This window comes from Sminthopsis crassicaudata, chromosome 1 (genome assembly GCF_048593235.1).
Source record: "Sminthopsis crassicaudata isolate SCR6 chromosome 1, ASM4859323v1, whole genome shotgun sequence".
Lineage (NCBI taxonomy): Eukaryota > Metazoa > Chordata > Mammalia > Dasyuromorphia > Dasyuridae > Sminthopsis > Sminthopsis crassicaudata.
The window spans coordinates 315,848,825-315,876,229 of NC_133617.1; positions in this window are offsets into that span (position 1 = coordinate 315,848,825).

A 27,405-nucleotide genomic window follows, 5' to 3' on the forward strand; every position below is an offset into this window, starting at 1 on the left:
AACCATTTGGAAAAATATGAAGTGCTTTTTGATAGGTCGAGCAAATATAATAAAGATGGCAATTCTACCTAAACTCATCTAATTATTTAGTGCTACACCAGACTCACAAAAAACTGTTTTAATGACCTAGAAAAAAATAACAACCAAGTTCATATGGAAAAACAAAAGATCAAGAATTTCAAGTGAACTAATGAAAAAAAAAATTGAATGAAGGTGGCCTAGCTGTACCAGATCTAAAATTATATTATAAAGCAGCAGTTACAAAATCATTTGGTATTGGCTAAAAAATAGACTAATTGATCAGTGGAATAGGTTTGGTTCAAAGGACAAAATAGTCAATAACTTTAATAATCTAGTGTTTGACAAACCCAAAGATCCCAACATGGGGAGAAGAACTCAGTGTTTAACAAAAACTGCTGGGAAAATTTGAAATTAGTATGCCAGATACTAAGCATTTTGATTCACACTTACCACCATACACCAAGATAAGGTCAAAATGGGTTCATGACGTAGGCATAAAGAATGAGATTATAAATAAGTTAGAAGAACATAGGATAGTTTACTTCTCAGACTTGTAGAAGTGGAAGGAATTTGTGACCAAAGAAGAATTAGAGATCATTATTGATCACAAAATAGAAAATTTTAATTATATCAAATTGAAAAGTTTTTATACAAACAAACTAATGCAGATAAGATTAGAAGGGAAGCAGTAAATTGGGAAAACATTTTTATAGTCAGAGTTTCCAATAAAGGCCTCATTTCCAAAATATATAGAAAATTGTCTCTAATTTATAAGAAATCAAGCCATTCTCCAATTCATAAATGGTCAAAGGATATGAACAGATAATTCTCAGAAGAAAAAAAAAAACTATTTTTAGCCATATGAAAAGATGCTCCAAGTCATTATTAATTAGATAAATGCAAATTAAGAAAACTCTGAGATACCACTACACACCTGTCAGATTGGTTAGAATGAGAGGGAAAGATAATGTGGAATGTTGGAGGACATGTGGGAAAACTAAAATACTGATACATTGTTGGTGGAATTGTGAATACATCCAACCATTCTGGAGATCGATTTGGAATTATGCTCAAAAAGTTATCAGACTGTGCTTACTCTTTGATACAGCCGTGTTACCACTGAGCTTATATCCCAAAGAGATCTTAAAGAAGGGAATGGGATCTGTATATGCAAGTATGTTTATGGCAGCCCTCTTTGTAGTGGCCAGAAACTGGAAACTGAGTGGATGTTCATCAATTGTAGAATGGCTGAATAAATTGTGGTATATGAATATTATGGAATAGTATTGTTATGTAAGAAATGACCAGCAGGATGATTTCAGAAAGGCCTGGAGAGACTTACATGAACTGATGCTGAGTGAAATGAGCAAGATCTAGAAATTATTATATACTTCAACAACAGTATTATATGATGATAAATTCTGATGGATGTGGCCCTCTTCAACAATGAGATGAGTGAAGTTGAACCAGCTACATCCAGCAAAAGACTCTGGGGAAATGAGTATAAACCACTTCATAAAATTCCCAATCCCTCTTTTTTCTCTGCCTGCATTTTTGTTTTCCTTCATAGGTTAGTTGTACACTATTTCAAAGTCTGATTCTTTTTGTACAGCAAAATAATTGTATGGAAATGTATACATATATTATATTTATACTTTAACATATTTAATATGTATTGGTCAACCTGCCATCTGGGGAAAGGAGTGGAGGGAATGCGGGGAAAAAATTGGAAGGAAAGGTTTTGTAATTGTCAATGCTGAAAAATTACCCATGCATATATCTTGTATAGTAAAAAAAAAAAAAAAAAAAGTGGAGAAAGGGCAGAATTGCTTCTGTGCTGAATGAGACAGAGAATCAGGGTGGGATATTAGGTTTTTCTTGTTTCAATGAGCACAGAGTTAACATATCAGTTGCATAAATTTGTAATGGACAAGGTCAGCCCAGTTGGGAGATTTTTCTTCTAGTTGTACTCAATACTTTACATGACAGAGTGGAGGAAGTATATATGCAGGCAATAAAAGAGTATCTATAGACCAAAAGGATAAGGGATTCAAGAAAAGAAGATAGTGTAGAATTTATATGATAAATTATATGGTGGAGGTTAAAAAAGGAGGAAAATAAAGTAAGAGCAGTGACAATGACCTGATAAAATATTAGGAGCTTAGGAAATAGGAGTTTTGATAAGGGAAAGCAATATAAATAGGAGGACTAAAGCATAAGAATAATAGATATTAAAAGAGTTTATGGTAAGAGAGGGAAATTTTGGAGTTTTTACTTAGAAAAGTGGAAAGTGTGTGAGTACTGGTGAAATCTTTGAATGATCAACCTAAGGTTAAGATATGGAAATAAAGCAGATTCAAGAAATATAAGATAAGGGAGTTTGTAAAAGCACCAAATGGATATTAGAGTGCCTTAGTGTAAATAAAGTATTTGGAAAGAGAGGAAGATGGTGAGCCATGTCTAGAACATCATTTCATAGAAAAGTCAATACATTAACTCAATATGATTTTGGTAGTAATGCCAAATGACTCTGAATCACAAACTACCCCAAAGGCATTGAAATATTGTGGTATTTAAAGAGAAGATTCATGGAGGACAAAATTTTTGATATAGTGTATTCTCAATAAAAATGTCCAAGTGAGAAATAGCAAAAAAAATGAAGAATACATGAATAGAAAGGAATGTGGGGCAAAAATTGTAAGGATAATGGATAGTCAGCATGAGTACTGTATTGAAATCCATGAAATATTAAAGTATCAAAGAAAGCCTTCTTGATATTAGTTGAATGTTTTATTTAGTATTTATGAAAAGTCATAGAAGAAATCCATGTAAGATTGTGGATTCATTGCACACATGCATGCAAAACATTTACATGTATACAAATATACACGTTTTGACTTGTGTCCACATGCGTCCATATGTGTTATTCACATGCATGCAGGTGTATTTGTGTTGACATACACAAATGCATACAGTTTATACATTACATCGTGTATTTGTATAAAGATTTTAAGAATGTACATATGTGCACATTGTCACATGTACATGCATGCATATGTGTTCAATATATCAATATGTCATATGTTGGATACATAAATGTGCACATTCTATAGAATACAAATAGTATGCATGCACAAATATGCACATGCAGTAATTCAATAAACATTTAATGAGTACCTACAATGTGCATTATACTGTATTAAGCAGTAAATTTACTAGGTAAGGAAAGTAAAGGGGTCTCTGCAATATATGAGCTAACTTAAAGGGGGAGACAACATACAAACAATCATATAATACATATTTCTGTTTTACATTAAAAGCCATTCATAATCTAACCCTTTATCCAATTTGTCAGTATTATAATTTATATATTTTCTCTGGATGCTCTTCATACTTACATGTACCTTCAGCTTTTGGCTTCTTTCAACTTCCTTCTAATATCTTACCTTTTATAAGATTCTTTTCCCAGTGCCTCAATTATAGTCTCCCCACCTCTGCATATATGCACTCCTCAATAAGTACGTACATGTCTATATAATTACATATGCAATTGTATATAAAATATGTATTATATATTTATATGTATATAAATATAAATATATAAATACAATATACAATTACATTACAGATACAAATGTATATATATATATATATACATATATATATATCAAAGTATATATACACATCTGCATTTATATACATATGCATGTATGTGTAAACACCACACACACACACACATACACACACCTCTGTGTATCAGCCATAGAGTGTGCATATATAACCTTCCACTCTTTGATTTCTGATTTTTGAATTAAAAATTGTAGAAAATATGTTATTACACAGAATTTTTCTGTGACCCCCCCAAAAAAAAATCATTAGATCTCACTGGGATCTTTTTAAAATCTCCCAAACTTAATTTACATATGATTTTCAATTAGTTTTTGTGTTCATTATTTTCAGTACAAATTGAACGGAATGCACAGCTTTTAAAATTTCCTATTTAAGACGGTTTATCCTAGTATCTTAAAAGTTATTACCATAGTTTTTCAGAACAGCAAACTGCTGCTAGAGTCACAAAATTGGATCCAGTTTCTAGTATTGAGTCATTTTTTAGCCTTGGGCAGGTCAATTTACCCCTTGATACTTCAATTTCTCTCTTAGGAGCTTAACTTTCAGGGAATATGTGATGATCGATAAACTTATGCTGCTGAGGTTCTTTAAAATTGTTAGATGAGAGACTTGAGGAACATTTCTGTTTGAGAAAACAATGATCTAAACTCAGGGTTTTTGAGGTCACAAAGTTCTCAGTGGTGACCATGAAATATAATATAGACAAATGTTAATTATAAAGCTGATCCTTGCACTATTATCTTTAATTAAAAAAAAAACAAAAACAAAAACCTCATCATCCTAATCAATTGAAATGCATTTAATATAATTTCTATTGTAGCTCACAATTTTTCTCCCCTTCAGAGATAAAGGAATTTATTAAATAATGTATACATGTGTACAATAATAACTAACTTTTAAGAAAATTAACCAAAATGGCAATATAAGCAATAATGAGATTTGTATAGGAAGTTTCTAATTGGTGTTCCTTTCTCCACCTCATTACATTCGGGCAATAGTGCTGCTAAAGGTGGAAGAATGATCAGAACTATGAGTTATTTCCTTTCAGATAATTGAACAATCAATAATCTACAAGAAAACTTTCTTTTTGCTTATTCCAAATTTTTTTGAGGCTAAGATAGCCCAGAAAAAAAAAAATAGTTCAAGAGAAAGAGAACTTCATGTTATAGTCTGGTTTTTTTTTTTTTTAAATAATAAATAACTATTTCTTATAGGATAATGGCTACTTTTTAAAATAAAATATTATACTTTGACTTTTTGATTTTAAAATACTTAAATTTTATTCAAATCCCAAAATATTTAATGGGCTTGAACAAATGATTTCTATGTTAAAATATTAATTTCTCTGTTAGAAGTTAGTGAAAAGTAGGCAATGGGCAACAAACTAAACTGGTTCAAAACAGGTTAGAAAGGTCCATGGCAAAAGTTAGAACTCATGGATTTTATGAACTTGATTGTTGAACTCTTGTGAGTAATGGCATAATCAAATAATGAAGTTGTTTATGGACATGGGATGTTAGGAAAGTTTCTTAGATATCTCTACCATATCTATTTATCTATCTATCTCTTATCCAGCTATTCATCCATTTGTATATCTATCTGTATGTCTATCTGTAGAATTCTCTTAGTATGAGAATAGGTGTTACAAAGAATAGTAAGACTATTAAATGGACATTGAAGTCATCAAAGAAAAAAGAAAATCAAATTGGGTTTGATTTACAACAGTGATCAGAATTTGGATTGCATGATAAATATCCATAGTGTGAACTTCAAAGAAGGGAAGATTGCTTAGTGAAAATGGTTCAACAGAGAGCAAGAAGTAAACCAGCTTACTTCACCATGAACCCTCCCTCAAATTAAAGGATATGAGAAAAAGGATAGTTAACACTGGAAGCAGTGGCAAGGTGAGAGTTGTCATTAAGAAGAAAGAGGTTTTAGTGGGGACAAGAAATTGAAAAGAATGAGAAAAGAAGGTGTTTAATGAAAGGAACTTTTATTTTCTTTCTGTTTTGGTTTTCATTTTGGAAAAAGTTTCCCTGATGGCAAAATAATGTTATATTTGATGTTTGAATGGAAAATATTTATAATTGACAGAGAAATGAGGGAATAACCAATGAACAAATTAATATTTTAACCAACTACTATGGGTGAGGCTAAGTGATAAGCACTGAGGATACAAATACGAATAGGAAAAAAACAACAAAAAAACAAGTTCCCTCAGGGGGCTTACAATCTCAAGGTAGAAGATAATACAAAGAAATGATTTATAAAGTAGGTGGTTATAAGGAGAATAGGGTATCTGATAGAAGGGTAGGGTGGAGAAGTTGGAGATATTAGAAAAGTCATATAATGATGTATCCATGTGAAAAAAATAAAACAAAAGCACTGAGCTTTCTCCTTAACTAGAATTTTGGCATTCTTAGCTCCACCCTGTGATCAAACAGGTAGGTAAAAGTAGAAATTAAGTAGAAATTAGATGAAATTTCCTAGGATGGTGAGTTTATACCAATAATAAATTTCATGGGACAGCGTGAAAATCAGTGTGAGAAATCCCAAAGTTGTACAGTCAGGTGAGATTTGAGAAATAGTTTGTTTTGGACAATTAGGCTTTCAAGGATGGAATGAATTCACCAGAGGAAAAGGGAAAATCTCAGTCCAGCATAATGAAAATATAAGATGCTATTGGTAGAGCAATCAATATACAATTCTGAAAATTAAAAAAAAAAATCTATTTTATTGGGGCAGCTAGGTAGCACAGTGGAGAGAGTACCAGCCCTGAAGTGATGAAGTCCTGATTTCAAATCTGGCCTCAAACACTTAATAATTCCTAGGTGTGTGATCCTGGGCAAGTCACATAACCCCAATTGTCTCATCAAAAAATAAACAAACAAGTAAATCTATTTTATTTTTTATAGCATAATAAAAAAATTGCACAGGAAACAAGAAATCTATTATGTACAATTTATTATTCTTTTCAAAATATATAATAGATTTAGATAAATTTCTTTTTTTCCTTCTTTTTTTTTTTTTTTCTTCTGTCCTCTGCTCTAGAAACAGCTACCCTTAGGCAGAGATGTGTAAGTATACATATGTATGTATATAATATAAAATCATTGAATACATGCTTCTAAACATCAGTACTTTCTTGGATACAGATAGCATCTTTCATCTTAAATCCTTTGTAATTAACTTGGGTATTTATAATAAATCAAAATAATCTATTCATCAGAGTTGTTCTTAAAACAACATCACTATGTACAACATTCTCTTGGCTCTGTTCATCCTTTTGTGCAACTCCATCCATCTTTTTCTAAGATCATCAACCTTATCATTTCCTTCTTTCTTTCTTCCCCTCCCCCAATAAACCACCATTTGTTATTTAAATTCAAGAACAGATTGGAAGGGAATGGTGGCATATTCAGAACAGTTAAAGATAAGGAGAACAGTAGGAGACCGGAGCCTCTTATCTGTGTCTGCTCTAGCCAAGGTTCATCCTGATTTCTGAGCCTTGGTCAAGGGCATACAATGAGACACATGAAAAAGTGAAACTCCAGTAGGTTCAGTTTTAGGAAAATTTCAATGGGTTGCTCAAGTTAGACATTCAGTCTTAGGTATTGGACCATGAGTCTCCTTGGATTGGCCACACTACTGCCTTTTTTGGAAGTGAAACACAAGTTTGATATGTTCCATCTCATACATTTTAGCTCTCATGAAATATTGTTGAAGTTAAAGTCTTTGTGCTAAAAATTATTTCATCTTCTCTCTAACTTCTTGAACTTTACTTCTAGTTACTTTGAATATGCATCCAGTTTGTAGGCTGCCTACTTAAGAGGTACTACTTGCTCCTCAAAGTAATCTGATCCAGATAATTAGCCTGAAGGGATGGGAAGAATAGGGATAGGAAAGGAGAGGATAAAGGTGGAGATTGAAAGACAGTGAGGAAGGATGGGAGAGGAGGGGATGAGGAAGGAAAAAGTGAAGGGTCCTGAGAAGCAGAGGAGGGAAGAGCATGCAAGGGGCCAGGGGATTACCCCACAATTTCATCACTTTTTATAGCACAATAATATTTCATCACAGTCAACTTGTCCATCCATTCCCCAATTGATAGGAATTGAATTAAACAAACCATATAAATTAAACAGGTGCTGGTTACTCTGTGCCAAGCACTATAATAACTACTGAAGATACAAAGAAAAAACGTGAGTTCCTTTCCTTCAGTGAACTTAAGTTACAATAGACAAAGAAGTATTTCTTCAAACATTTGTCTGAAGCAAAAGGCTTAGTGAAAAATAGAAATAAATAAATCTAGTAATGTAGATTGGTAATAACTCATGAAAGATCTTTATGTCAATGAAAATTTCAAATTATCTTGATGAGCAGTAAAGAGTGAATTAAAGTTTTGAATTAAGTGGTTTATAGACTCATTAGAGAATTTGAGAAAGACAAAGAGATTATCTAGTCCAATATTCTTTATTTTAAAGTTGATAAAGATATAATGTGCCCCAAATATTTAAAATCAGAAGGGTTCTGTTTAGTCTTTCATTTCAAATAGGATAAAAATGCTATACTCATAAAATTTGCAAATGCCTCAAAACTGATTTAGATATTCAAACAAGCGAATTGGAAAATAAAGTCAGGATCTATAAAGATCTTAAGAAGTTACAAGACTAAATTAATTTCATTGAGATAAAATTTTATACATATAAATTTTAAAGTAAATAATTCAAATCTGGTCTCAGACATTTAACACTTCCTAGTTGCGTGACCTTAGGCAAGTCATTTAACCCCAATTGCCTCAGTAAAAACAAAACAAAAAAATGATAAAGGTAATTTTTGGGGTGTATATTCTTCTTGGTCAGATTGCATTTTATGTATTATGTGCAGTTTTGGACTTCAAAATTTTAGGAGTAACATTAATAAGTAGAAGCTTATATAGAAGAAAATAAACAACATGGTAGAAAGTCTGGAAACTAGGATTGACTGAAAGATCTGCAGATGAAAGTAGAAGGCAGAATAGTTTAGAAACAAGAATTCAACACTATTTTGTTTACAAGAGGTACACCAAAATAAAAAGATGTACACAGAGATAAAAAAATAGAAAAAAATGTTAAGAATTGCTTTACATGTATTTGGGGAAATGTGGTATACTACACATTCATTTAGACATACAAACAAAATTCAACAGCATGAGAGGATCAAGAAAAAAATAAGTACACTGATGAACTGATGGTGGAGTAATGAAATGATCAAACTAATCTGGAGAACAATTTGGAGTTATAGTCCTAAAGGAGTGTAAAGCTGTAAATACCATTTGACCCAATAAAACCAGTACTAGGTCTTGATTCCAAAGAAATCAAAAGAAAAGGGCATGTATGTATTCCAATATTTACATCTGGTGTGTGTGTGTGTGTTGACAAAGAATTGGAAATCAAGGGAATGCTTGCCAGTGGAAATGTGTAATGGCTAAACAAGTTGTGGCTATGATTGTGATGGGATACTATTGTGCTGTAGGGGTGTATTAGCAAAAACATGGTGATGCATGTGAACTGATGCAAAATAAAGTGAGAATTAACATTGTACACACTTACAGAAATGTTTTAATTCTATATATTTTTTAAAATTAGGCTACTCTGATCCATCTGCAATGATCCAAGACTGTTTCAAAGGACAAATTCCTTGATGATGAAAAATGCTAACCACATACAGAGAGAATTAATGAACTTGGAGTGAAAATTGAAGTGTAATTTTCTCACCTGATTTTTTTCTTTGATAGCTAATATTGAAATATGTTTTGCAATATTTTATATGTTTAATTGATATCATATGGCTTATCTTCTCAGTGGTTGGGGGAAAGAATGGGCAGAAAAATAATTTAGATCTCAAAGTTTGAAAAGAAAACAAGAGTATAAATAAATAAATAATGAATTAAGATATATTAGAAAGAACTGTGGATGTTTTGGTTGGAGAAAAGGAAACTTAATGAAGTATTATTCTCTTCAATACTTGAAGGACTGAAGGACAGGAGAAATATTCAATTTATTCTTTTTTAATTCGTGGTAAATAATTACATAGGGGAAGTGAGTAGAAAGTGCCTAGACATTGAGCGCAACTTAAACAAAGGAAAATTGAAGAAGATTATTAGACAGTGATTGGTGGATGAATATGTAGATAAATAGACATGATAGAGAACATACCCATCACTCATTGAAGTAGCTTCTGTAATCTTGAGCATGTCATTTCCATCTTAGTCTCATTTTATTTCATTGAAAAAGAGATCCTTCAGATTAAAATATTCCCAAGACTTTTTCCTATATGTAATAATATTTTTTGAAATTGGCAGTTAGAAGGTTGAGGCATCAAGCTCTCCTTCAACCTCGTTTAATTTTTCTCTTCTATCACTTCAAATTAGGATTCTTGGATGGCGTGTGTGAAAAAAGAAATGGCCTTAGGTATGTTTCTAAGGGTGTTTGGGATGGATAACTTTTCTTTTTGTGGTGTTCCCAATCCCAATTGAAAGGTCCTTTCATGAATCTTGTTCCCGAGTCTGCACTTTCCTCAAGTGTTAAATTTGCTAAGAGTATATTTTTTAAAAAATACAATCTTCAATTTTTTTTATGCTTTTGAGATATTGAGCTTTGTACAAGGGAATATCATCAAATGAAGGAAAGGATGCAATTGAGATGTAAACAGTCTGACCACTTATTATTGGAGTGTCTAAATCAGCTTTCAAATTTCAGAACATTATAATTGAGTGCTGAAATTAAACTAAAACTTTATATTCATATAACATTCTGTAGCCCTAAGCAAAGTAATGTGTCTAAATTATGATTTCCAAATTGGATCCAATTTTCAATGATTTAACTATACATACACACACATATGTTCTATTTAGATATAGATATATGTTTTATATGGACATAGAGCTAAATTTTAAAACTAAAGCTGCTATATGGAACTTTAAAGAAAGCCCTTGTACACATTAGGCAGCCACTTGTTGAGAGGTTTGATTCATATTTTCTATTTACTAAGCATGGGTATAAATAAGTATTCCCTTGTAATGTAAAACTGAGGAGAGTAGCCTCAGTCTAAATGAACTTTAGATAGCTTATTTTCATGTGCTTTGCTTGCTCTTTTTGCCTAACTTGATAAATGTGAATTATATTCTTTCTGGAAAGTACATCTTGGACAACTATTTTTGCAAAAGTACAATAACACCTAACATTGAAATAAATTCATCATGACACTGAAAGAAATTAGAATCTCTGGAACTCCAATGCAGAGTTGTAAAAAAGATATTTTTTTTTCCCAATGACTGTGGTGTTAATCATATCAACAATGATTAATATGTGTTTTCTTTAAATACAAGGGAAGAATCAAGAAAATAAATATTTATTAAATGTTTCCAATGTGTTAGGCCCTGTTCTAAGTGCTTCACAGAGATTCTATGATCTTCATAACAACCCTTAGAAGTAGGTATTATTACCTTTACTTAACAGTTGAGGAAATTGAGCCAAACAGAGGTGTGCCTCTCTTCAGACAGGATCTAAGGATGGGTTTCAACATAAGTATTCCTGGATTCATGCCTAGAATTTCATCCATTGTAGTACTTTAGTCATTTCTAAGTCTATTCCATTCAATATTTTGCTGTTATTGTATTGCTGTTATTCTTTTAAATTTCAATAGAATTTTATTTTTCTAGTTACATGTAAAGATAGTTTCAACAACATTTATTTTTTAAGATTTTGAATTTCTAATTTTTTTCTCTGTCCCTCTGTTACCTACCTCCTACCAAAGACAGCACGCACTTTTGTTTATATTATAAATGTGTAATCTTTAAACATATTTCCCCTATTAGTCATGTTGTGAAAGACAAAAATCAGAACAAAAGGAACAACCATGACAAACAAAGCAAGCAGATAACAAAAACAACCACAACAAAAAGAAAAAACAAAATGAAAATACTATGCTTTGATCTACATTCAGTCTCCAAAGTTCTCTCTGTATGTGGATAGCGTTTTCCACTCCACGTGTATTGGAATTGTTTTGAATTATTGTATTTCTGAGAAGAGCTAAGTCTATCAAAATTGATCAAAACATAAGTTTGCTATTACTGTATACAATGTTCTCATTCTGCTCACTTCATTCAGCATCAATTCATACCCATCCAGATAGCACTAAGATATAGGAATAATTACCATTTATATAGCATTTTAATGTTTGCAAAATGCTTTGTATATGTCAGTTTATTTCATCTTCACAACAACCCTGGGAAGTACTATTAATAATCCCATTTTTAAAGATGAGGAAATTGAGGTTGATAGAGGTTATTCTCTTATGTAGGTTCAGAGAACTTTACGTACCTGAGGCAGGATTCCATTTTCCTAATACTAAATCCTAAGCTCTTAACATTGAGTCACTTAGTTGCCTATCTTGATATCTATGATTCCATGCTGACTTATTTACTTGTGCTCATCTTTTTTTATGCATTATTTTAATCAAAAGCATCATTTGTATAATTTACACATAAATTATATTTTCAGTGTTTTGAGGCACTGCAAACTCAATGCAATTGAATAAATAATATTTTGATGGAAGAAGAAGTTTAATGCAGTCTTTGGCTGCATTGAAAGATGTATAGTTACCATTCCTAGGGAGGTAATGAACCTGCTGTATTGTACTCTGCTTAAGACAAATCTGAAAAATTATTTTTAATTCTAGGTCACACATTTTGGGATGTGCAGTGATAAGACTGAAAGTATTCTCTAGGAGTTAATCAAAAGGATAAAGTTCCTTGAAATTATGGTAAGGCAGAATCAGTTCTATGAGCAGCCAATGCTTGGCCTAGAGAAGGTAAGAATGGGAAGAAATGGGAAGATAACTATAATTAAATGTTTGAAGTTTGGTCACCAAGAAGAAGTACTGATATTATTCTACTTCTCCCTGAGTCACATCATGCAGAAAAATGGGAATAATTTTCAAGAATGCAGATTTTTCTTTGATATAATAATATCTCAATAATTTCAACAACAATATAAAGAAAACAGCAAGAAAAAATGAAATCCTTTCATCACTTATCTTCATGTATAGTCTGCATTATCACTTCTTAAATATTTTTGTAAAGGATATTCTATTTTGGGTATAGATGAGAAGTTAATAGTCATAAAATACATGGAACTGGAAGTATCTTCAGGCCATCAAGTCTACCCTTTCTCTTTATACAGATATAAAACAAACAAACAAAACGCACCAAAGCAAAATCAAAACAAATAAATAATATAAAAATGTGTTCTAGGAGATGGTAGTTTATTCAAAATAAAACAGGATTTAAATGTCAGAAATAATATTGAAATTGGGGTTTTCTATATCCAGACCCATTTGTAGAAGCTGAATATTATTATTATTCTTTGCCTTTGAAAAACAGTTTCATATTCTATGATTTTTCAAATGTGATATTTTCTTGCCAGTAGTCTCATCAGATCTGTTATTTTAATTTTAAGCTCCTTGAGAGTAATTCTACACAAGAGACTTCTAGAAACTATAGCATTTCCCTTAAACCCTTTCCTTTTCAGATTATATTGACTTAGCTCCTACAATGAGTTCTTAATATTATTTCCAGTTTTTTCACTATATAGCTCATTTAAAAAAAAATTTAAAAAAATCACCAAAACCTACCTTTTTGGATTAAATTTTAAAAGTATGGATTCAAGACAATATCTTGTAATTTCCTTACATGTAGTGAACTTGGGCTGTTTGTCTAATGGTCAATCTATCTGTTTGTCAACCTGTCTACTTGTGTGTCTTTGTTCCTCTGTTCCTATTTCTCTTCTCTTCCCTCTCCTCCCTTCTTCTGTTTCCCTCTCTCTTCTTCTTCTTCTTCCACCCCTTCATCTCACACTTCTCTCTTTCCCCATCTATCTGTCTGTATCTCTTCTCTTTTCTTTCTCTTCTAACCCAAATGTCCATTCATAAATATCTTCTGGAAATTTATTCCAATTTCTCTACTCTACACATTATTACTTTAAAAATTTTAGTCATTTAAATGCCCTTTAAACTTTGTATAGGTATAATAGATTTAAAATGAAGGAAAAGAGGAAAGATCATGAATAAAAATAAACAAGGAAAAGAAAAGAGTCATAAAAGAGAAAAAACTGACAATTATTTATTTTGAATGATTTTGCTTTAAAGATTAAAAACAAGAAAAGGTGGTAAAATCTTGATTTATACATGGATTTATGAAGGTATTGAAGTAAATTTTTTGCAACAATGTTTTGCTACAAGTAAGTATGCTATGAATTTTATGGGATCCACAGAAAATAGACTTCTAGTTATGATATTTATCTATATGAAATTATGCATAGTAGTGTCTACAATATGAACTTTGATATTATTAAGAGAGTTTTACTGAATTTGGGTTTTAACTTATTTCCCAGAAGTGGGACAGGATTTTATTTCTAATACATATACTCTCTTCCATCCTGCTACCTCTTTTGTATACTAAATTCATTATTTTCAAAAGAGTTAAATAGTGTCATATAAACATACAATGTCCTAGATACAGAGAAAACAGGAACAAAAGCTAACTTCCATTTGAAATGATGAAACCTATAACAAACTAATATGTTCAATTCATTAATATCTCAGTTCAGCCAAAGAAACACAACAAAGAAACAACTATCTTTTATAAGTCATGTGATATTAAAAAAAATCAAGGTTAAGAAATAGATATAATGTACACATGAAGGGAGGAAATTCCATCAGTGAGAAGTTGAGTAAAATGAAAGTGGAGTCAATAAAGAAGAGTGCAATGAGAAATATATTAAAAAATCGAGAGTTGACAGGAAAATAACTCTTTCCAAACAGGTGAAAATGTCCTTATCAAAAATTAAAGTTCAAGAACAGAAAATCCTTCCCCCTTCTTCCCTTGTCTCCACCTTCTAAATCATTTAGTATAAATTAGCATAAGATTAAATAGCTATTATGTTTCTGGCACTGTGATAAATGCCTGTATTACACAAAAGGTATCCCATCTCTCAAGGAGCTTACAAAGTAGTGGAAGAAATGACAGTCTAATAGGTAAATAAAGAATCATTCCTGTATCATGCATGAAGTTTGTCTTGGATGAAGATTATTAAAATGAGCCACCAGATTTATTGGATTTTATAATTTGCAAGCATAATTTTAGAAATGAAGATATAATTCCATTTTAAGGAAAGTTTAATTAACATATTATCATACGCTATTTTAATCAAAAGGATATGTCAATCACTGAATTTCCCTGAGTTAATAACCCTATTATTGTAATTACAAATAATGAGAAGAAGTACTTCATTGTTTTTTTTTTACTAACAGTAACTTTTTTTGGGGTGGGAAGGATGTATGTATAAATGAGATTCAGCTATGCCACAGGAAAGGGGATGAGGTACAAAATAAACAAAAAAAATTCTTTTTTTTAATTATAGCTTTTTGTTTACAAGATATATGCAGGGGTAATTTTTCATCATTGACAATTGCAAAACCTTTTGTTCCAACTTTTCCCCTCCTTCTCCCCATCCTTTCCCCCTTATGGAAGGTTGACCAATACATGTTAAATATGTTAAAGTTAAATACAATATATGTATACATGTCCATACAGTTATTTTGCTGTACAAAAAGAATCAGACTTTGAAATAGAGTACAATTAGCCTGTGAAGGAAAACAAAAATGCAGGCGGACAAAATTAGAGGGATTGGGAATTCTATGTAGTGGTTCATAGTCATCTCCCAGAGTTCTTTTTTCTTTTGCTGGGTATAGCTGGTTCAGTTCATTACTGCTCTATTGGAACTAATTTGGTTCATTTCATTGTTGAAGAGGGCCATGTCCATCAGAATTGATCTTCATATAGTATTGTTGTTGAAGTATTTAATGATCTCCTCATCCTGCTCATTTCACTCAGCATCAGTTCATGTGCAAAGAAACTTTCACAAAATTCAGAGAAAGAAATTTATCCTTTATTATAAACAGTTTGTGAAAATTTAATTAGTAAGATTATATATTTCACTTTTATCACTTAATTTAAGAAAAATAAATATCTAGTCTATTTAAGGTTATAAATTTAGCTATTGCAAAGAAGAAAAACCAAATGTCCTAGAATTTAAGAAGTTTGCTATCTAATTAAAAATGACTGATAAAAATGTAGGAGGCACTCATAATCATGGTGTACAATGTAAGCTGAAATATGAGGACAAAAAAGGATGTTTAGAGAGAATAAATTTAAAAATATGAAGATATTGGCATTGCTTTCAGCTAGAGCACCAGTAAAGCAATTGTAAAAGAAATTACTTCTCAAAAGAGTCTTGAATAATATCAAGATCCTAATAGGCACATATTTGAAAAAATCAGATTCAAAGTCTGGAAAACATGATATGCCAATGTTCAGAGCTGAGAAGGTTTGATCATATCTGATGAAGTAGTAGTCTAGTTTGTCTCGACGATATATTGTTTGAAGTAGAGTAAGTTGTTTATAATTTCGAGAATATAGGATAAAGGACCTGAGAAATGACTTTTAGTATTCTTATTTTATCCATAAAAAACAAACAAAAAAACCCTGGATTTTTCTGAGAGAGAGAGAGAGAGAGAGAGAGAGAGAGAGAGAGAGAGAGAGAGAGAGAGAGAGATATGGAGGAAGACAGGGAGAGAGAGGAGAGAGGGTGAAGGAAAGTGAGAAAGGGGCAGTAACAAAACTGAGATTGTAAAGCAGGTCTTCTGCCTCTGGAGGCAATCCTTTTCTTCTCATACTATTCTAGGTTGGAGAGCACTTTAAACACAGATCAAGGTATTTTTTTTCTTTTGGCAATGGAGTTATTAAATCATTTAAATAATGACGGTACATATCAAACTATGTAATTTAAGCATCAGAAAAGATATCAGAAGGAAAGAGGGAAAGAAGAAGGAAGGAAGGAAGGAAGGAAGGAAGGAAGGAAGGAAGGAAGGAAGGAAGGAAGGAAGGAAGGAAGGAAGGAAGGAAGAGTCAACCAAAAATGAACAGAAATAAGGAAGGATGCATTTAAATAAGCACCTATTGTGTTTAGATGCTGTAATAAATGTTTTACATTTAATCTATCTAGAAGTCATATAGTGCAGCTTTTATCTGACCAAGAGCCCCTTCCAAAGCATTTCTAAGTATTAATTTATTTCTGCTTTAAGACCTTTAGTGATAGGGCACTTAATGCATTACAAAGAAGCCTATTTGACATGAAAAAAAATCTAACAGATAAAAAATGAAATCATTATAATCATCATTCTATAGCTAATGATCACACACATACCCAGAATCCTTAGAGTACATGCTAATAAATGGATGGTGAAACATAGGAGGATATCTGAAATGCAGTGTCATAAGTCTGCATCTAAGTAAAAATATGATGAATTCATAAAACTAGTTTTCAAATCTTCTTTCTGAAAAGAAAATGGAGGGGATAATAAAAGCATATATAGTTTGTTATGAAGGAAGTCAATGAAGATCAAGCTGTGGAGATTCAACGTTCTCAGTAGTATAGAATTCCAAGTTATATGCTGAGTAACTTGGGCAAAGAATTATTGTAGGAACTTGAGAATAGAGAGGACAATTTGGGGGAAAAAAGCAATGTTGGAAGTGTGATAGGAAGTCATATTTGAAAGAATGATCATATTCAATATAACAATGAGGGCTCAATTGAAGTTATGATGGATGAATGTGTCTTAATATTAACATCATATGGTATTTTAATTTATGCTATCAATGTTTTGCAATTCAACAGTAGGAATTGAGAAAGCAGATGACAAAGGCGACTAGGGGTTGAAATGAATAAGTTTATAACAGAAAGATAATCACAGAAGTGTAACTAGTAACTGATTTGTTAGAATATGAAAACAGAGGAATTGAAAATAGAGAAATATGTAAATGGATTTTACCAAAACATCATTAAGATAGCTAATGTAGATATTGATTTTCTCCACTTTTCCTTGTTTTTAACAATGAGATAATTTATTTATCTATACAAAGATATATTTTCTATAAGATATCTCACTTATCTACTCCTCATATCAAAACCTTTCTTCTATTCCTAGAAAATGATTACATTTGAATTTTGGACTTCATGAAAAATTTTTTATACTGTTTTCTTGTAAGTCTGGATGGATACATTTTCTAAAAATAGCAAATTAATGAAGAATATAAAATAATTAAAGCATTATATTTTTTTTTCCTGAGAATTTCAGGTATTTTACTTTTCAATTGTTTTGCAACTTTTAAGTACTGTTTACATTTCAGATTTTTTTTTTTGTTAGATTATTACATGATAGTCCACAGCTTGTAAATAAAGACAGAAAGACAAATTATATGCTGAATCCAAGAGAGGGCAGTCAATTGACATAGAGTCTTTGTACTGACTATGAAAATGAATTTTAATTCTAAATTTTCTTTAGAAAGCACTGATTCTTACACACCCAATCTACTAATAACTAAATATCACTTATGTTTAGCAAAGTATTTTTATTTTCTTCTAATCAAAACTCAAATTTTCCAGTCAAAAGTCAAATAAAAATAATTTTTAAAAGAATGATGTGGTAGAAGGATTGATACATAGACACTTTTCTTGTGTTCAATAACACAGCTCAATAATTGAATAATAGTGGTTATGAGTTAAATCTGCATTTGTGAGTTTACATTCCCTTTTCTACCCCATGCCAGAGAAATGAAATTAGTATATGATACTGAAAGATGTGTATTGGAATCTCACCATTCTTGATGAAAAACACTTTGAAAAATGGAAAAGAAACAGGTCAATGGTAAGTTATAGAATGAAAACAGCTAAAAAGGAGACCAAGATAATTATTTGCTTCATAATTTTTTGCTGATTTCACTGAATTTACATGCCTTACTGCTCAAATTATTTAAATTATGTATATTTAAACAATAGGACTCAGTTTACAAGGATTGAGGTAAACAATGATTTACCTCATGTAAATTCCCTTTAATTCCCTTCCTAACATCCAGATTGAATCTGCTTTACTTCTTTCCCGGGATCCCATAATTTTAAAGGAGAGGGAAAGAGAGAGAGACAGAAAGAGACACACACACAGAGAGACAGAGAGACAGAGAGAGACAGAAAGACAGAGAGAGAATTGTTAACTCTCATAGAACATTTTTTAAAAAGATAATATCTTTTCCCTATTCTAGCTTTTCTTGCTTTTCATTAACTACCCTATAAATAAAGTTCCTGTGAAGGCATTTTAAATGTTTCTGAATATAGTTCATTGTCAGCTTTATCAGTTGGATTTATTTCTTTGAAGTATTCAATATTTGCCTCTAAATAGCTTGTAAATTCTTTATTCATGAAAAAAGAAAACATTTAATCACAATAATAGTCAAAGACTTTGAATATTTTGGAACTTTAATGGTGTTCTGATGGAAAATGGGGAATAATACCTACCAAATTTTTTTGCAATATCATTGTGTTATATTCAAGAGAACTCTTAAGGACTTTGTAAAACAAACTAAACCATGTAAAAGTAATAAGAAATTATCTTATAGTTCACAGTTTAACCATGGAACAAACTAATATTGCTGTGGAAGAAAGTGGTTTCTATAAGTCTACACTGCATTATGCCAGACAGGAATTAAAAAACTTTTTAAAAATTAGCAATTTGAACCTGATACCTCTCCTACAAGTGGCATTAAGATATAGTGGTAATTAATACTTCTGAAGTCTTAAAAGATAAAAAAACAAAAAACAAAAAACAAAAAAACCCTTTCCTTCTGTTTTAAGTACTTATACAAATAAGAAAAATACCCTAAGGTGGTTCATTCTGACATATATGCTATAATATATGTATGTATGTATATATATATATATTTTTTTTTCTGCTTCCTTATTTGTGCATATGTTTTTGTATATATATGCATTTGTGAAACCTATGTTCCAAACCCTATCTATATAGCATTCTCTTCATTGATGAAATTAAATCATTCAATGTTCCATGACTGCAAGGGAAGGGAGAGGAATTGGTCATATATTAGGACAAGAGCGAGCCTATTCTTTGTCATTTCCAGCTCTGACAGAAAAAAAATGGTTTCAGACTCTCTTCAAGTCTCTGAAAGAGTGTCTGTGGGGGATTCTGGGAAGAAGTCAGCATAAAGAGAAGGTGCCAAATACATTATATACTGTTCCCAGTTTATTAAAATATAAACTACAAGGAATTTTCCTTTGAGGTAGTTTTGAAATTCTCTTGAACTGAATTATTTCCACTCCAATGGAAGAACTCTTTCATTCTGTATTGCCTGATATAATCAAATAACTATATCCTTATTGATTTCTTTCTTCTATAGTTTTAGACAAATGGGTTTATTTACTATTCACTAAGTATGTTCAGTATGGAATTGATATTTTGTGTGACAGGAGTAAAGTTCTGGACATATAGCTTGGACTTTTTTTCACTCTTAAGGAATAATAATCAGGGATACATCTTGAAAGTAAAAAAAAATCTTATACATTAATAATATCAGGGAGGAGAAAGTTAAATATTATTCTGGATCAGGATCTCATCTCTCTGAGTAAAAGAGAATGATCAATTCTGATTCCATTCTCCTAAAAGGAATGCTTGTAAAGGAATTTTTATAAACAGACAGGCAGACAGACAGACAGACACACACACATACAGAGCTAGGTGATACAATGGATAGAATGCTGGTCCAGGAGTCAGGAACAGTTACCTTCCTAAGTTAAAATCTGGCCACAAACTTACTTCTGTCACTTACTAATTCTGTGAGTCTGGGAAAATAACTTACTGTGTTTTTTCTACAGTTTCCTTATCTTTGAAATGATCTGGAGAAGGAAGTGGCAAACCACTAAAGTATCATTCCCAAGGACACTTGGAATGAGGTCACAATGAGTCAGACATGAGTGAAAAAACCAAATAACAACAGCAAATATATATATTATATATATATATATATGTATATATATATATGCATGTATGAATGTACATGATTAAGTATGTATATTTATAACAAAAATAGGAAGCTTACAATGGATTTAATCAGCAGAGTTGGAGGAACAATATACTTTCAAGAGAGAAGAACTTCTTGGGAATAAATTATCCCCAGATTAAACCCATCATAAGGTCCTCATCAGCTGACTAAGTGATAAAGATATAATAGTTTATCTATGGCAAAAATGATCATTTATTAACATTAGTGAGTGGCAAACATTTAAAATTTTATATATTACCATAAACAACAACAAAACCCCTCAGAAAATTGTATAAATTCCACATAACCTGTCAGGAAGCTCTATCCTCTATTTAAATTTAGGTTCTTAGGCATGTGGCTGATTCTCACTTACTTACCTAATTTCATACCTTTTTTAGTCTAGAAGAATATCTCATTCAATTATGATTTCATGCCTTTTCTTCTTTTCATGGTTTGCTGAAAATAATCTTTGACCAAAGAGAAATTTCTTAGCAAGCAATTCAATTGAATTAGAAAACAGAACATCATTCTATATCAAAAGTGGCAACTTTATCTATTCTCTCAATCTTACAAGAGAAAGAAACCATTTGAATTGTTTTCTGTTTTTCTCAAACCAAAACTATTTAGCTGATTCTTAGTTCTGAAACCTTACAAAGTAAACATTTTTAACACATGCCACAGTTTTGGGGCACCTAATAGGATACAAAGAGGAGTCTAAATTTAAAATAAGTAAAATGTTTGCTTGAAGTCCATTTTCTACTTCTTCATTAGCAGCAAGTTGAATTCACTTTATTTCTCTACAAGCTCATTGTAATAATTTGTCTCCATGATATGAACTCTTATCTGATCGAAAAGGCAATATAGAAATGAGTCATAATTGAAATGATCAAATGAGGCTACTACCCCAATGACATCACCTGACTGTCAAATGCAGAGTTTAGAGTGGTTAGGATCTAGAGATATCTCAGCTATTATTATTCTGACTTCTCTCATTTCTATCATCATAATGTGTTTGCAGTACTCTATTTAAAGCACTAACCTGCCTTGGTGCTCTTGGTGGTACAGGTCTATCACTAGCAAAGTGAACATTTTGTATCTTGGATCTTTGTTATTGAGCTTTAAGGGTCATCTGATTCACCTTTAATTTAGAGATGAGGGAAATGAGGTCTAGGAAATTTAAGTGACTTTCCCCAAAATCACAAGGTTATTAAGCAGTAGCATGGGAATTTCAATTCAATCCTCAAACTGTAAAACTAGTGCTGTCACTACTAAGCTATATTATTTTTACAAGAAGTCAATATGCATCAGCTCCAAAGGTTTTTGCTAACTTATTTTCTCCTGAGAAGTTGCTGAAGCCAATTGAACCTTCTATACTCCTCGGACATGGATTTTAGATCTAATGTTGTTTCCAAAATTCAATCCTTATTTTATTTTTTGTAAATCATTAAACTATTGTTATTGTATTCATTAAGTGAATAAGAAATTCTAAATGATGTATCATGCTGCCTCATCAAAATCCCCAGTGCAATGCCAAGAATCTAGTAAGCCATCAATAAATATTTATCAGACTAAACAAAAGTATAATTTTTCATGGATGAAAAGCCAATAGTAATTAAAAGAATGTGAAAAAGGCAGAAATCCTTTGAAAGCTCAAAAGTAGCATTATCTTAGTGAAATAATGAAATGAATTTTATAGCCATATAAAATTGATACATTTCCCAAACTTGCATAGTATTTGATCAGCCATAGCAATTAGTTTCATTATACCCTCAACCTTTCATCTCCAATATAATGTATAGTAAATTACTCAAGGAACTGTAACTTTAGGGCATGGCAGTTTGACAGATATAATGAAGATGAACTCCATTAATGTTTTACATAGAAGCAAAGCATTTTATTCCCATTTCACATGCTTTATTCTTTTTAAAATTTTTATATTTGAAGTGCTATTAAGTATGTATTATTAATAAGATTTGACAGAGATAGCTAGCTGAAGAAAAAAATAAGGGTTATTAGGTATACACTATCACTTTACTCCTCTATTAATTTTTAGGCTTATAAAATACCTAAATAACAAGACAATAGCTTTTACAAATTCATTTATATATTAGCAGATATTTGCTTCTTTCAGCAGTTCAGCTTATATAATGCCATTTAATTCAGCATTTTGTTGGGGAAAATCTGAATGTTTAACCTGAATTTAAGGATTTCCAGAGGTAGAACCAAGTTCGAATTCTTCCAGTTTCCCTTGAAAATTACATGAAACCAAGCTTCTGAGCAGAGTCTGATGGAATAAAAACACTTTCCAGTTCAAAAAAGTTTAGAAAAATAATATCAAGAAAGGTAAGTCTCACTGAGGTGAAAAGGATATTCAGCCCAGCTCAGACAGAGTCAGGAAAGCCAGTGAGAGGGCCTTAATCACAGAAGATCAGCAAATGATACCCTTGGGCTGGACTCTGTAGAGGAACAGACCAGTGGGACAGGCAAACTGGGAAACCAAGCTGTTTTCTGGAAAGAGCAGATAAAGCTACTCTTGTAAACATAAGGAACCCCTGTGCTTAAATCCAAGGCTCAGAATAGCACAGGAAGCTTGGAATAATGTCCCATTTACTATGGGGGCAGACTTGATCATAAAAGTAAAAAAAAAAATACCAAAAGGAAAGAAAATGAGCAAGAAATAGAAAAGAAAAAAAAAGTTATTTGACCATCGAGAGTTACTATGGTGCCAGGGAAGCCCAAAACATCTATGCAGACAAGGATATATGTCCACAGAGGTAATCTCAAAGAGTGATATTAATTGGTTTTAAGCCCTTGGAAGTGCTCATGAAATACTTTAAAAGGAAAATAGGAGAGGTAGGAGAAAAAATGAGAAAGGAAATAAATGAGGCTTATTTAAGGGAGAGTCAAAAACTTGGAAAAGGAAGGCAATTCCTTAAAAAAATACAATTGGACAAATGAAAAAAAAAATCCACTGAAGAAAAAACCTTCAAAAGCAGAATTAATAAAATGGAAAAAGAAATACAAAAACTAATTGAAAAAAATCACCCAATAAAAACTAGAAGTGGGCAAATGGAAGCTATTGACTATAAACATCAAGAAGTAGTCAAAATAAACAGATAAAAAATAAAAATATTATTTAAAGGTCATACTTTATATCCCTGGATGGGAAAATGATATCTGTAACTTCTGAAAGCACTATGTGCCACTGGGTTAAACAGAGAGAAGCATCACATAATTGAAAGATGTAGTTGTGAATGGACTTTGATGTGATGATATCAAAGAAAAAGTCATTAAGGTCAAAAAAGGATTGTACTGGAGGAAGAGGGAAGGGGAGGTGTACTGGACAATTGAGATTACATGAAGATCACAAAAGACCTATTACAAACAAGGCAAAAAAGAGAGGGGAATGAGCATTGTTGAAGCATAATCTCATCAGATTTGATTCAAAGAGGGAATAAATTACTTTGTGAATTAGAAAACATTATAAAAAGCAAAATGGATAGTTTTGATTATATTAAATTAGTTTTTGCACAAATAAAACAGAGACAAGATAAAATGGAAGCACAAAACTGGGAAGAAATTTTTACAGATTATGTTTCTAATAAAGGTCTCATTTCTAAAATATATAAAGAATTCTGTTAAATTTATAAGAATACACATCATTCCCCAGTTGATAAATGATTAAAAGATACAAATATTATTTTATGATGAAATTACAGACAATTATGACTACAGAAAAAATGCTCTAGGTCACCACTTATTAGAGACATGCAAATTAAAACATTTTGGAGGTACCACCTCACATCTCTAAGAATGGCTAAAATGACAGGAAAAGATAATGATAAATGTTGGAAGGGATATGGGAAATCTGGGACACTAAAACATTGTTGGTGAAATTGTGAAATGATCCAACCTTTCTGGAGAGCAATCTGGAATTATGCCAAATGGGCTGTAAAACTGTGCGTACCCTTTCACTCAGGAATGCTATTACTTGGTTTATATCCCAAAGAAATCAAAAAGAAGAGAAAAGAACCCACATGTGCAAAAATGCTTTTAGCAGCTTTTTTTGGGATAGCAAAAAAAAAAAAAAAAAAAAAAAGATAGATGACCATCAATTGGAAAATAGTTGAATACATTGTGGTATATTAAGGTAATGGGTATTATTGTTCTACAAAAAATGAAGAACAAGCTGGTCTTAGAAATGTCTGGAAATATTGCATGAACCACTGTTGAACAAAACAAACAGCACTAATATACAATAACATACAATGACAGCAAGAATATTTGATGATCAAACTATGAAAGTAGTTAGTGGTTCAATGATCCAAGTCAATCACAATTGAATAGAAAATTCCATCTTCATACAGAAAAAAGAACCATGTATAGTGAATGTAAATCAACACATACTGTGTTCACTTCTTTGTTCTGTTTTTCTTTTCCTCTACAAAGTTTCTTTTTCCCCTTTTGGTCTGATTTTTCTCTCCCAACATGATTCAAAAAAATATATAAAATGTATATTAAAATAAAATAAAACAAAATAATTGAGTTCACACATGTGTTTTGCAACTTACTATCCAGGAGCTCCTAATCAAACCATTAAAACATTCTTCCCCTCAGTTTTCTCATTTATAAATGAATGTTGAATCATATAAGTTCTAAGGACTCTGCACTAAAAGCACATTTCTAGGAATTGCATAAATATGGTCATAATGAGTGAGTACATGTGTGTGTGTGTGTGTGTGTGTGTGTGTGTGTGTGTGTGTGTAAGCGTAATTTTAAAGATTATAATATTATTCAGTAATTAGCAGTAGTAGTAGTAGTAATAGTAGTAGTAGTAGTAGTGGTAGTGGTAGTGGTAGTAATAGTGGTAGTAGTAGTTGCAGTGTAATTGAGAGAGATCAATTAATATTGAGTTCATCTTGACTCTAACACATTTTGACTATGTTACTCTAGGTAAATTATTTAAATTCTCAGTGCTCTATGTGATTGGCTAAGAATTATAACTTTCAAAGTGTCCTCTCCATTGGTAGAGGGAATGTCTCATACAATGTAATTCACTGTCTAGTCTATATTTTAGACCCTAAATAAAAATCAAAACAAAGCCAAAAAACTAACAAAAAACCCTAATATATTTATCATTATTAAGGTTTTTAACAAAAGTTGCAGAAACCATTATAATTATTATTACTTAGATCTTAGTTCTAAGCATTTCTGCTAATGAAAAGAATTAATCAAATTTCCAACGTCAGATAAAAACTTTCATGATATATTTATCCCCAATGGGTAATAATAATAACATGCTATTATTCTATATTGATAACAGGAATATTTTGCCTGTAGAGATATCTACTTGTAACCTAGTATGGTTAGCAGAGAAAGAGAATAAATACAGAAGTTATGGCTATGTATTATCTACTTGCCTACTCTGATATCAATAGATTAAACTTATAAGGTTTAGGATTCATCTCATTTGTCCCAAGAATTACAATCCTATTGATAAAAAAAATTAATTTTTCCCTAACCACAACTCCTTTAAAATATTTTATTTCCCCAGTTACATGTAAAAAAAATATATATATATATGTATATATATATATATATATATGTATATTATAAATATTGTCACAGAGCTCCATGAGGTACGTGCTGTCATTATCACCATTTTATAATCGAGGGAACAGGCAGATTTAGTGACTTGCCCAAGGTCACACAGATAGCCAATCTGAGGCCAAATTTAAATTTCACTAGTTTTTACTCAGGGTATAAGAGCTTAATAATCTATCTATTAACTGCATTTAGTGACAGTGGTTACTTATATTCAATCACACACACTCGCAGACACACACAGACACACACAGGCACACACAGGCACACACATTTATTAAGCCCTTATTGTAATGTAGACACTGCACTAAGTGCTTGGGATATTAAAAAAGAAAAAAACAAAAACAAAAACAAAAATAAAAATTTGTTACTACTATCAAAATGCTTACATTTGAATAGAAAAGGATACAAAAAGAAATTAGATCTCCTCTTGCTGATATTCTAGGTGTGGAAAAAATGAGAGTGAGAATTTTCTCTGAAAAGTATAGTTTTAGAGAGCAGTCTATAGCAGTAAGACATTAAGCAATTTATGCAGAGTGAGAGAATATTTAAATGTTGAGAGTCTGATACCAAGTTCAAGTCTGTCAGGATTGCAGGCCATTTCTCTATACACTAGTTTATATGACCTCTTGTTCATTCTACAGCATATAAGTAAAGTATATGAAATGTAATGTCAGAGGTAAATGCAGTGGAAATGGAGGAGAGAAAGCAGAGAAATAACTTTTACCGAAAACAGCATTTAATCTGAATCTTGAAGAAAACATGGAGTTCTAAGAGGCAGCCATATGGAAAAAAATCATTCCAGGCATTAGATATGAATATCTATAAAAAGGCATGAAGTTTGATTACAGAATATTGAAAAGGCCAACATAGTAGAGTAACAGAGTATATTTGGATAGGTAATCATATAGTTAAATATTGAGCACATTGAAATATTGTGTATCTTCCACTTTTATATGGCTGTCAATAAATATGTTGTCTATTGTGAAAAGCCTGCCTATTCCTTGTTCATCACTAGATTAGGAACAATTTCAAATTAGTATCAGTTATTCTTATCAAAATTTATAATGATGGAATAGCAGGAAAATTGTTCCGTGATTATTGATATTCTGCTGATTTCCTTCCTTATTAACAGAGAAATAATGTATCTCCATTTTTTCCTA